Source organism: Chamaea fasciata, unplaced genomic scaffold (genome assembly GCF_029207755.1).
Source record: "Chamaea fasciata isolate MVZ Bird 193981 ecotype frontalis unplaced genomic scaffold, bChaFas1.0.hap1 SCAF_25, whole genome shotgun sequence".
In the NCBI taxonomy this organism is placed as follows: Eukaryota; Metazoa; Chordata; class Aves; order Passeriformes; family Sylviidae; genus Chamaea; species Chamaea fasciata.
The window spans coordinates 6,896,971-6,909,718 of record NW_027094110.1 but is presented as its reverse complement, the minus strand read 5'-3'; the positions used below and the strand labels follow the sequence as shown (position 1 = coordinate 6,909,718).

The window sequence follows — 12,748 nt, the reverse complement described above, 5'->3', positions numbered from 1 at the left end:
AGTTGTGGAAAAATATAGAGAGATAGGTATAAGACACATGTAAGCATGTTGAGCATCATAGCGAACAGGTGTCTTCTTCAATACAAAATTGTAATTCTGACTTTTCTCAGTGTCTTGTGCCCCACGTTGGGCGCCAAAAAATGTAGTAGTTTGAAGACAAAACAAATGAGAGGCTCCAAGTCAGAGATACAATTTAATAGGAAAAAAAAAGGAAAGAAAGTAAAATAAAATAGATGCAATAATACAAAAGACCACTGACAGAGTCAGAATACAACCTGAGCGTAGTGATGGAAGCAGTCCAGATGAGGTGGTCTTCCTGAAGCAGTGATCCTGTAGAAAGGTCTGGTAGCTCGGGTCCTCTGGGAATCCAGTGGGTAAGCGCCCCTCTGGTGTTCAGAGTCTCAGCTTATATCCAGGCTGGAATGCTTGGTTTCTCCCTCTGGGCGGAGCATCTCACAATGGGATGGTGAGTCATGTGATAAGGCCTGATGGGCCCATTAACAGGAGGTAGTCCAGGAGGGGGCTATCTGTAAGCTGTGTAGCAAAGGCGCTGATGGCCCATTAACAGAAGATAAGCCAGAGTGGAGGAGGCAGGGAGCGCTGCCTCACCTGGTTTCAACAGTTCTTGAAGATGGTGATAGAATATACTTCAACCCAGGACAGTGGGACAGGATGGGAGGGTTCAGTTGTTTGGCTGACACTTTGTCTGTTCACACTGCAGAAGTGACATGATCCCCTCTGCTTTCCCCTGCTCCCACCCCCGGACCGGATAAGGGGGTCCTGAGGAGGAGGCCGGGGCGAACCCCGATCGGAGGAGAGGGCCCAGGGGAAGGGGCTGGGACTGAAGGGGATAAAAAGTCCCCTCTCTCTCCCACCCCCCTCCCCCCAAGGGGGCTCACCCAGGAACCCCCCCTCCGGAGGGAGCCCTTCCTAACCCCCTAGCCCAGGACCCCCTCCTAAGGAGGGGCCCTCCCTAACACTCAGCCCCCCCACCGTGGGACCCCCATTCTCTAAGGAAGGGGCCCCCCTAACCCCAGCCCCAACTCCCCCAGGGGCACCCCAGTGTGATGTGGGGAAAGTCAGATCCCCGGGTGTGTCAGGCCGTGTTTTTAACTGCATGGGGGGACAGCCGCAGAGCAGGCCGGCCCCGTGTGGGGGCTCCAGCCCTCTGGGCTTTAGTCTCCCGTGCCCCGAGACCCACGGATGCGGGAGGAAGCGAGAAAGGGGACGATGGGAAGAGAGGAGGGCTGGCAGGGATGAGAAGGGGTAGGGAGGGGGGTCAGGGTGTGTAGGGAAGCAGGAGGGGAAGGGAAAAGAAGGGTGGGGGGGAAGAAGGCGGGTGGATGGGGGAGAGGGGTAATAGAAGTGGGTAGTGGGGCAGGGACAGGAGAGGAAGGAGTGGGGGGTCAGGTTTGGGGGGGGGGGGGGAGAGGAGGGGAGTGTTTCGGGGACAAAGAACAGGAATACAGGGAGAAGGAAGGAAGGTTAGAAGGGGGGACAGGAGGGCAGGCCAGAATGGGAGGGAAAGGCTTTGGGGAGGAGAGGGAAAGGGGGGAAAGGGAGAGAAAGAAGGGGAATAAGGGGAAGAGGAAGGAAGGGTAGAAGGGGGAACAGGAGGGGAAGCCGAATCCCGTCCTGTCCCAGGCTGTGAGCCCGGACAGTGGGCTCCTGTCTCCAACGTGCTCAGAGTGAGCAAAGGGCTGGCAAAGCGATTTCCATAGATTAAATCACTTCGTCCCGGCCCCGCGCACCTGATCCGAGCCCGGGACCCGCCCCTGAAGCTGCGTCCCTGGTACCGCCCGGCCCTGCCCCCGGCCGCCTCCAGGGTGTGCCTCACAGAGCCCCGGCCCTGTCCCAAGCCCGGCCCGGACCCCGCCCTGTCCGGGATGCTGCATTCTGCGGAGCTTGGCTCGGTTCGGCTGCACTCGGTGCCGCTCTATGTGTTCGGCGTGGCTCGGCTCGGTCGGCTGAACTCGGTGCCGCTTGCTGCATTCGGCCAATCTCGGCTCGGCTGCCTGGGGGTGGCGTGGGCCGGGCCGAGGCGCCGCACGGGGAAGCGGAGCTGCCTCACGTTAAACACGCAGAGCTCGGTGTTTTCCGGCTGCCGAGTCCCGCAAGCCGGCGCACGGACACGAACAGGGGCACAGGGTCCAGCAGCACCTCACCATGCAGTGACTGCACTCGCGCTAATTAATGGGCATGAGAGCAGGCAGCTGGGCTCGGCTGAGCTCGGTGCCGCTCAGCTCAGTTCGGCTGCACGCTGCCCAGTTCACTTAAACTTGGCTCGGTTCGGCTGAACTTGGCTAGATTTGGTTGAACTTAGCTAAGCTCAGCTAAATTTGGCTCACAGATTTCCTCATGTCGGCCGCTAGTAATTCTACGTGACACAAACTGTAGCCTTTAAAGGGCTTGGGGGTTTTTAAAGAAATAAAAATTTAAACTCAAGTCTTGGTGCAGAGCCGATGGCTCCTTTAGGACAAGAATATTTACATGTGGACGCAATTCCCTTATTTGCATCTCATTTTTATTTACCCCTTCCCCAGAAATTCAATGCACATCAGAAGGAATGTGCAGTTCTGGTTTTTCCCTGTACAGTATTTGGTACAAAGGACCTGGGCACAGGATGCAGTCATGAGTCAATTGAATAAATCCTGGTTTACTTTTCACAGGTTCTTGTTCTGGCACTGCATGTTTACAGATGTGGGGTGGCATGTTCAACTACCCTCATGGCCACATTCAAGAACAACTTATCAGATTTTGCACACTTACTCAATAAGCAGAAAATCCTTTGGGGTTTAGTTCCATCTCTCACCTGTTCCAAGTGGAGGGAAGATAGGCTTTTGTTGCACATCACAGCAGCAGTGATGGATGAGGGCTTTTTTTAATTTAAAAAAAAAAAAAGGGTAATAAAAATAAACCAGGTCTGATATCAATGTCTTTCAAAGCCACTAAAGTTTTTTAAACCCAAGAAGACCATCATGATTCCTGAGTTCAGCCTTCTATTCATACTGGTTTTGGTATCATGAAATCAAACAGATTCTTCAAGAAATAGTAAATTGTCATGACTAAACCTCTGGCTCCTTGTCATTTGCACTTACAGCCCATTGAGGGAAGCTCTGCAGCCTTTTTTTCCCCATCCCATATTGGAGAGAGGATGAATATTAATGACACACACGTCCACAAACAGTCTCTCTGGTTCTACAAAAAGTTAAAAATGTCAGTAATAAAAATGATATAAGTAATATTCTATCTCAGACTGTTCAAGAAAAGAGAAATAGGAGCTTTAATGCTCCACTGACAGATACTGAATAAAATCTTTCCCCTAAGTTTGCACACAGTAATAAAATACTGATTTTTTTACCAAACAAGTCAGGTCTTTATGAGAGCAGCTCAGGAGGCTTCCATGGCACACAGTGATGATGGCAGAGCAGAGAACGTTAAAGATGAAGTGTTAGTTCCAGAATTAATGCCCTGATGTAGCCAAATTTTTTTGCAGAGAGACATAATAGCTTCTTCTTGTTTCTGAGTTTCTGAGTAATCCTGTAATTCATAACCTGCACCAGTGCAGACCCATCTGACATGGGTAAGTAACATATCCGGCTCCTGGGCTCCAAGCCACGTGCCTCCATTGTAAACGGAAGTCAGGAATACAAAAACAGCTGTGGAAGAAAGATGAGAGAAAAATCAGAACAGATATTCTTCTCTTTCCACACAGTAATAAAAAACAGCCAAGCTGTTTACCTCCTGTTAAACCTACCTGTTAAAATAGTTCCCTAACTAGTTTTCCTAGATGGAAAATCTGGAGTGACTTTGCCCATGCCAAGCCAATGATCCTGCCCACAAGTGGGAACAAACCAGATTCCTGTTAAATAAAATAGTTTTAAATCTGACCCGTCAGCTGCTATCATTGACCAGCAACAGGAATCAGCATCCAGGTCCACACGGACCTGTTTTTTGCAGACTGTTTTCCCTCTTGGAATTACATTTTTTTTTATACCTTTTTGTTCCAGTTTAGTCCTTGAAAGGGAAGCTTCTTAGAGGGAGTGTGAGTGTTGTAGTGTCAGAAAACCTCCCAGAGTAACCATGCTCCGTGCTACCCACCCCTTCCTCCATCCCAACAAAGACACAGCTTCTGCTGTGGGAAGCCATGAGCCTGGGTGGATATGGGTAAACTAGTTTAAAACTGGATTTAAAAAGCCATGAAATTTCCTAGTTCCTCCCACCACTGCCTCGTAACATGAGTGATAAGAACAAGACAAGGCACCTGTCTGGTCCGCATCCTCTTCCGTCGCTGGTGACAGGCACAGGGATTTCCCAGGCTTGTGGAAGGTGCTGGCCAGGCCCAGCTCCTCCAGCAGCTGCAGCACGATGGAACTGAGCACTCCGAGCTCCCTGGAGAGCCCAGCTGAGGCGCTGCTGGCCTGGCTGAGCCGGGTGTAAAGCCTGAAGAGGTCGTTCCTCAGTGTCTCATCCCTGAGCATCTCCCGCGTGGCCAGCAGGTGTGGCAGAATGCGGTTCCGCAGCCACCTCAGCGCTGGGGACACGTCCTGCTCCCTGAGGAGGCTCTGCCTGGCCAGGGACCTCAGCAGCCATTTAAGTGACCACGTGAGTGGACACACAGGTGACAGCCACTGCCTCGCCCCCAGGTTCACTGGCTCTGAGGGTCTCCCCTCCCTGTGTGGAGGGTGGTGCTAGGAAAACAGGGTCACAAAGGGCAAGTATGAAATTCAGGTGTTCTCTGCATTTCTCCAGCTCAGATACTTCCATGTCTGCAGCAGTGTCATCTTCTTCCACCTTGTTCTTTTTCCAAGTGTGTCGATACAGATGAGATGAGGCTTGAGGTTTGTTCTTGTCTTTAGTATTTTCTGTAAGAAGAAAACCACCATCAAAACAAACATCAGAGACTCCTAAGGATTTTCCTGGTACAAAATTGTGCAAGTAAGGTGCTCTCCTGTGTTGGTTCAGTTGTTACAATGGCAAGTACCAGCCTCGTTTAGCAGCCTTATGGAGTCTACACTGTTCCAAGGGGCTCTGGGAGCTCCCAGGGACTCCAGGCTGGAACCCTATTCCAAACTGGATCCCCCAGCCTGGAGATGAGAGAAGCTCCTGAAGCCTTACTTTATTCCCCATGTATTCAAATACCTAAATCCTCCTGTCAGAGAAATCTCATCCAAATTCACCACTCAACACACAAACTGAAGGTGAAAAAAGCCATTCATCTACCAGAGATAAAGAAATCCTCCTGGCCTTAATAAAGTTCAAATTGGACAGAAGATGAAATGCAAACTGACTAAAACAAAAACCAAAAGGCAGGACTTACCAAATATGTTTGATTATTGTGGCTAAAACATACAGAAATTCATTTACAAGCTGAATAGAAAGAAGTTTCCCGAAGTCGCAGGGGAAACCCCGAAATAATAAAAGGAGTCGGCAGAGCAAACGCAGGCCCAACCAATATGATTACTACTACGTTTCTCCTTTATTCTATGTAAGATGGCAGATTTTATACACTCTATATTGTTTACACTTTTAGATACATTCTCATTGGTACATGGCACAGGAAAGAATGCAAACACCTATTGTTTTATAAACTGTTTAAGGTAGCTACTATGTTCATACCAATTACTATACTTGTTAACTACTATGAAACCCTTTGACCCTTGCAACACCTTAAGTGAATATTTCTACATATGACACACTCTTGGCACTAATTTCTGTCTGCGCCACAACCTCACAGGCCTCAGTGCCACGGCCTAGAGGCCTAGCATATTGCTCAGTCTGGATGATTCAAGTACAGCTCATCTCCTACAGTTTCCTCTTCTCTTGGAATTGATTCTTGTTTTCTCTCATATCCTAAATTTTTTAGCCACAGAGCATGGAGTAAGTAAATAATTTTATTTATCACCTTGCTTTCCAGAAACTTGAAAAACAAACCAAACAAACAAAACCAACCAACCAGACAACAACAAAACAAAACAGTAAACCACATTTGGAAGGAAGATCCATCACCTACAGGGGACCATATTCTAGTGCATTTTTGGCGCACTTGCCTGAACTTGTCAGGGTGCTCTGAGCAGCAGAGATTTTTTTGTGTATGTAAATATATGTGAGGGAGAGGCTAGTGGAGGAGGGAATGTTCTAGACAGCTCAAAGCCATTACTGTGCCACTTCCTGTGCAGCATGCTGGTCCTGTTACAGGATGTGAACTGAGGGTGTTTGAAAGTTAAAAGGTAAAGACACCAAAACAAAGTGCCAGTTTGCTTTCTCAGTTTTTCAAGGAAGTGTTTTCCAAATAATGAAGCCCCCTCACCACCATCCCTCCTACCACAACCTGAAAGCATCTCGATTCTGTTTTCAAAAACACACAGGACACCTCAGAGTTCAGCAAGTTCTGACAGTACAGCCATTGGTGCCCCCGGCTCCCTGCCTGTCACCCTTGTTTTCATACTCAGTCACATAATTATTCTACTGTGGGCAGTAAACTTGTTCCCATCTCTACTGTACTTCTCTGCTTACCTTTTCTCTAAGCTGTGCAGGACCCACGTGGGGAGTCCGTGATCCTGGATCAGCTCATAGGTAGCTCTGGTGTCACGGGCAGCACTTTGTAATATCTCCAGCATACAACTCTGAAACAGAAAATATAACTTGTTCTTTTACAGTTAAGATCTAATTATCTAACTTAAAATTAGCAATTTGACTGGTATCTGGTCAACTTCAAGGTGAAATGGACACCACCTGCTCTCAGAAACTCCAGGGAAGGAAAGACATTCTCTGTTCAAAGCTTCATACCACAGGTGCTACTCTTACAAGAAGTCATCAGGTAGCAAGACTATTTTATCTTTTTATCCAAGGTTTTGATACCTGAAATACTCAGGATGGATGCTCCCAAACCTGAGAGCTCCTGGCACATGAGTTTCCCTTCTGCTGAAGCGCTGTTCAGATAACAAAGATGCTGGCTAGGGAATGGAGGCCCCCAAAAAAGAAAAGGCCCTGACTGTAGGACCAAAACCATGGTACGAACGTGAGGCTCTGTGTTGGCAGCAACCTGTTCGAGTTACAGGGGATAAGGATGTGACTGGTTTAGACATAAGCAATTATTTCCCCCTCCACACATACACAAAATCAGCAGGGAACAGATTTTCAAGAAGGCAAAGACAGAGTCAACTGCTCCTTTCTGCTTTGTACTTGAGAACTCAAAGCCATGGAAACTTCTGTGGTTTGGGGTTTTTGGTACTTTCTTTTTAAATTCTTACCTGGGAGCCCTCATTACACAAAGGATTGTTCTAAAAGGAAAGAATGACCTGGAATATCCTCTGGTAGTCATGAAACTCACAACAATGTTTGTTACACAGCCCTTCCCCAAGAAATCTGAGCATCCATTCATGCTCTGCTTTGTACTGGAAGCCACAAAAAAACCCCCCAGCATCAGACATTTAGATATTTCCAAATAATATGCTGCACACAGATCTAGAGGCCTCAAAGAGGGGGTTTCTGTGGCTTTGCTTGGAGCAGGAGCCCTGTGTGTTTTCTGTGCTCTCCAAAAGCAGAGAAGGTAATGTAGCATCGCTCATGCCTCTCCCACTCCTGGAACAATGAGAACGCTGCGCGCAGATCTAGTGGCTTCTGAGGGCGTTTCTGTGGGTTTGCTTGGAGCAGCAGCCCTGTGTGTTTTCTGTGCTCTCCACAAGCAGAGAAGCTTGTGTAACAATGCTCGTGCTCCTGCCAGGCTAGGAATAGAGAGGATGCTGCACACAGATCTAGTGGCCTCAGAGGGGGGTTTTGTGGGTTTGCTTGGAGCAGGAGCCCTGTATGTTTTCTGTGCTCTCCACAAGCAGAGAAACTAGTGCAGTCCCGCTAGTGCGTTTTCAAGTCCATCAAGACATTCTGCTGTTTTCCTGTGTCTGCAGCAGCAAGAAGCAAGGCTCTGCTGCCTAGTTGCTTCTTTTCCATGGCAGAGCTGTCAGCAGCTCCAAGCTCTGTTTTGCAGGCAGAACACTGCACGCAGAGCTTATGGTCTCGGTGGGGGATTTTGTGGTTTTGTTTGGAGCAGGAGCCCTGTGTGTTTCCTGTGCTCTTTACAAGCAGAGAAGCTAGTGCAGCACTGCTCGTGTATTTTCCTTCTCTGGAAGACATTCTGCTGCACTTGGATTTTTTATGTGCCTGCAGCAGCCAGAAGTAAGGCCCTTCTGCCTAGTTGTTTCTTTTCCATGGCAGAGCTGTCAGCATCTCTAAGCTCTCTTTTTCAGAGAGCATGCTGCACGCAGGTTGTGACCTCAGTGGGGTTTCCGTCTGTTTGAGGCCCAGTGTGTTTTCTGTGCTACCAGCAGGCAGCAAAGCTAGTGTAGTGCCACTCGTGCCTCTTCCAGCCTTGGAATACATTCTGCTACACTTGGTGTTTTCCCGTGTCTGCCACAGCTAGAACAAAGGCCTTGCTGCCTGGTTGCTTCTTTTCCCTGGCAGAGCTCTCAATAACTGTAAGCTCTTTTTTGCCAAGAGAACACTTCATTTTTGCTCAGGTGCAGAAGGACACATAGGTCCTGGAGTCTGTGCAGTGAAGGTAGAAGGGAGATGGGGGACGATGTGGAAGACAAGCCCAGGGGAGTAGGTATCTTTACTAGGAAATCTGCTGGCTCCTCAGTGACATTTAGGGAGACCTCCAGAAACCGCTACAGGACAGTGCTGTGCACAAGGGCTGTTTCCCTGCCAAACATGCCCTGGCTGCAGGGGAATGCTGTAGACACTGCAGCAGGGGGCGGACCCTTGCCTGTCTTGGTTTGTGTGCTTGTGCTTGTCGGCTTGCTCAGTTACAGATGAAGGATTCATTCTCTTTTCTCAGCGAGCAGTGTTCTGACCCTGGGACCTCATTAGTCCTCTCAGTTCATATTTACCCTTTGCACCACTTTTTCCTATTCTTATTCGAGCCTGACCTCAAGACCCAGCCTAGTTGTCCCATTTATAACTCTGTGCCCTCGGAGGCCTTTCGGCTCTGGTCCCTGGAACACGTTCAAGGCTGTAGCCATGATCTAAGCACCAACAAGAAACAGCCCTTGGCTTTCCAAATGGGACCACTTCTCCTCATTCTAGGGGTCAGCTCTTTATTAGCAGAGTGCTGCAGGCCCCTGAATCGCAGGTCGCTCTCAGGGACACGCAGTTGCATGATGCAACACAAGTGCTTCAGACACTGCAGTAGCTGGCAGCATTCTCTTTTGGTTTATGTGTTTGTGCTTGTCAGTTTGCTTGGTTACAGAAGCAGGATCCGTTCTCTCTTTTCCTCGCAAGCAAAGATGCTACTGCACCAACTCTCCTGCCTTTTCCAGCACTGGATGAGATTCTGCTACAGTCTGAGTTTTCCATATGTGCAGCAGCTAAAGCAAAAGCCTTGCTGGCTCTTTGCTACTTTTTCATGTCAGAGTTGTAAACCACTAAAAGCCCTGTTTTGCAGAGAGAAAAGTGCTTGTCACTTGGAAGGAGAAAGTCATGGAGAGGCTGGAGCATGGTGCAGGGAAGGTACAAGGGAGATGGGGGAGAATGCGGGAGACAAGCCCGGGGTGAGGAAGTGCTGAGGGTGCTTTAGCCAGGAAAACTGCAGGCTCGTGAGGGACATTGAGGCAGACTTCCAGAAACCCCTACAGGACAGTGCTGAGCACAAGGGCTGTTTCCCTGCCAAACATACCCTGGCTTCAGGGGAGTGCTGTAGACACTGCAGCAGGTGGCAGTCTCTTCTTTTGTCAGTTTGCTTAGTTACAGAAGCAGGATTCGTTCTCTCTTTTTGCAACAAGCAAATATGCTACTGCACCAACTTTTCTACCATTTCCAGCACTGGATGAGATTCTGATACAGCTGGAGTTTTCCATGTCTGCACCAGCAAGAGCAAAGGCATTGCTGGCTCTTTGCTACTTTTCCAAGTCAGAACTGTCAAGAACTAAAAGCTCCATTTTGCAGAGAGGACAGTTCTTGCTGCTGAGAAGCAGAAAGCCATGGAGGGGCTGGAGCGTGTGCAGAGAAGGACAAGGGAGCTGGGGAAGGATGTAGAATACAAGCTGTACCCCCTCCATCTCTCTACTGTTAGTATTGTCTAGATTGCATTCACCTATGTAGCTGTCAATCCTTCCTAAACCCTGTGTTTTCTTCCAGACTGTTCCCTTTCAATCTCCTAAGCTTCAATGCCTTATTAGTTTTTCATATTGTTATGCTTCTTTATTGGTTTTAGTATTGCAATCCCCACCTTGTTTCCTTCTCCCTATCGGATCCTTTCCCTCTCTTGTCCTGAGAGGGCGCAGACTTACTAAGAGTTTTTGCTTTCATTTTCTCTTTTAGTTAGACCTCTTGCTTTCACTTTTCGTTTAGAGATTTTAGGTCCTAGCCTCTGCTATGTGTTCAGGTTAGGTCGTTTTATGTTATGGTTTTATAATAAACAAATCTCAGAGTTGCAAGCTAGGCCCATCTTGCATCTTTTACACAGATCTGCCGGTGACTGCCTGGGACACACAGGGCCCTGGGAGAACATCTCACCCCCACAAAGAAGAGTACCACAACATGCCACTACTGTGGTATGTCTCTCACAGATGGGGGAAAAGCTGGGGCTGCAACCACTCTGGTGTCACAGAGAGGAGAATGCTGGGGCTGCCCTGCTCCTTCCCTGCCCCCAACAGCTCTGCCAATGCCTGGAGTGGACAGAAATGCTGAGCCAAAGGGTGAGAGCTGCAGAAGGGGCTGAGCTGGGAGAGACCTAGTAGAATCATGGAGTCCAGGCAATCTCAGCCTGGGCATCCCTGGGATTGGTGTCCAAAAGCTCCTGGACTTGCAGCAGCCTCAAGGCTGTGACCGTTCCCTGGAGAGCCTGGTCAGTGGCTGAACTCCCTGTAGGGGAATAAGCTTTTGCTGATCTCCAGCCCAGAGCTGGCCTGGCCCAGCCCCGGCTGTTTCCTCGGCTGCTGTCCCTGCTCCCCCTGGGGCAGAAATTGTAGCTGCCCCTGCACTGTCCCTTGGGAGGAGCCACAGCCGCCGGGGAGCTCGGAGTTCTGTCTGCTGGGCTGCAGCCAGAGCAACTCAGTGCCCGCAGAGCTCCGTGGAAAGGTCCTGCCCGTGGCTCAGGGCTGAGCCAGTGCCACAGGGAGAAAATCAACTTGCAGCTTCTACCCCACAACAGGGAGGAGCAGCAATTGCTGGCTAAGAGAGACTCTTTCCAAGGGCCTGCAGGGAGACGACACAGGGAATGGCTTCACGCTGCCTGGGGCAAGGGTGAGATGGGATGTGGGGATGGACTTGTACCTTGGGAGGGCGGTTGGGCCATGGCCCAGGTTGGTCCAAGAAGCTGTGGCTGCCCTGGAATCCCTGGAAGTGTCCAAGGCCCGGTTGGATGTGGCTTCCTGCCCAGGAGGAGTGGGGTGGGATGGGATGGGATGGGATGGGAAGGGAAGGGAAGGGAAGGGAAGGGAAGGGAAGGGAAGGGAAGGGAAGGGAAGGGAAGGGAAGGGAAGGGAAGGGAAGGGAAGGGAAGGGAAGGGAAGGGAAGGGAAGGGAAGGGAAGGGAAGGGAAGGGAAGGGAAGGGAAGGGAAGGGAAGGGAAGGGAAGGGAAGGGAAGGGAAGGGAAGGGAAGGGAAGGGAAGGGAAGGGAAGGGAAGGGAAGGGAAGGGAAGGGAAGGGAAGGGAAGGGAAGGGAAGGGAAGGGATGGGAAGGGATGGGGTGTGATGGGAAAGGGTGGGGCAGTGTACATTGGGGATGGAACTGTGGGGGTGGGATGAAATCTTTGAGGGGTGGGGGATTGGAAGAGGGGGATGGGGTGGTTTGGGCTTTTGGAGCAGGGCACTAGAGGGAAGGACAGCAGCGGGCACTTTTAGAGATGGTGTCTTGAGTTTTGTAAAAAAAAAAGTTTATTCTATTCCATCTGTTGAAACCAGTTGGGAAGATGTTTTTCTTTTCTTTATCTGTTGTAACTCCAGAAGGGAGAGGGTAACTGCCTTCTCTGATAACAAACCAGCTGTGAAAACTGGGTGGGGCACTGTTTCTTATCTCTGCTCAGTCTTCCACTACCCCCATGGGGATATCTTCCATGGGCCGTTAAAGCTCACCAATGACATGACACATTACATCATCCCATTGTGAGATGCTCTACCTAGGGAGGAGGAGCCAAACCATTTCCTCCTAGATAAAAAGGAGCCACAAGTATCACCAGACATCCAGTGTTCCCACGGGACTCCCAAAGGAACACTGGATCCATCTCTGGACCCTTTTCTCCACAGCACCATCACTGCTTCCAACACGACTACATCTGCCACTCCAGGAGGGCTTACTTTTGGACTGTTTCCAACACACTGACCAACAGGGTGTCAGGTTGTATTTCTGACTCTGTCAGGGTTTTCTAGGATTTCTTGTTTGTTTGCTTGCTTATTCTTCCATACTACAACATTTGTATTTTTTATATCCCTAGAAAATAACTGCTATACCTATTCCCAAAATCTTTGCCTGACAGCCTTTTAATTGCAAATTTATTATAATTTGGAAAGGGGGAGGGGGGGCTTACATTCCAAGGGAGACTCCAGTCTTCCCTGGCAGATACCTGTCTATCTAAACCAAGACAGATGGTGTTGCTGCTTTTAGTAATTTTGGGTCCTAGAATTGTCTTCTGGGCAGTTGCAGTTAAATTGGGAAGGCTGAGGTAAAGGTTCTGAGCTGTGGAAGGCTGAGGTTATGTGCCAGGCATTTTGGGAGGGTGAGGGCACTATGTGGAAGGAAGACAGGAAGGC

At 49.4% G+C, this 12,748-nt stretch overlaps 1 long non-coding RNA gene across 1 annotated transcript; it reads right to left on the bottom strand.

Moving 5' to 3' along the window:
* Positions 1-2,507: 2,507 nt before the first annotated feature.
* LOC136301123 (uncharacterized) lies at positions 2,508-5,460 on the bottom strand. The gene is made up of 3 exons (XR_010723796.1): positions 5,321-5,460; positions 4,265-4,865; positions 2,508-3,659 (listed from the first exon to the last, which is right to left on the bottom strand). It is a non-coding gene; the product is annotated as an uncharacterized lncRNA (long non-coding RNA).
* Between the last annotated feature and the right edge of the window lie 7,288 nt (positions 5,461-12,748).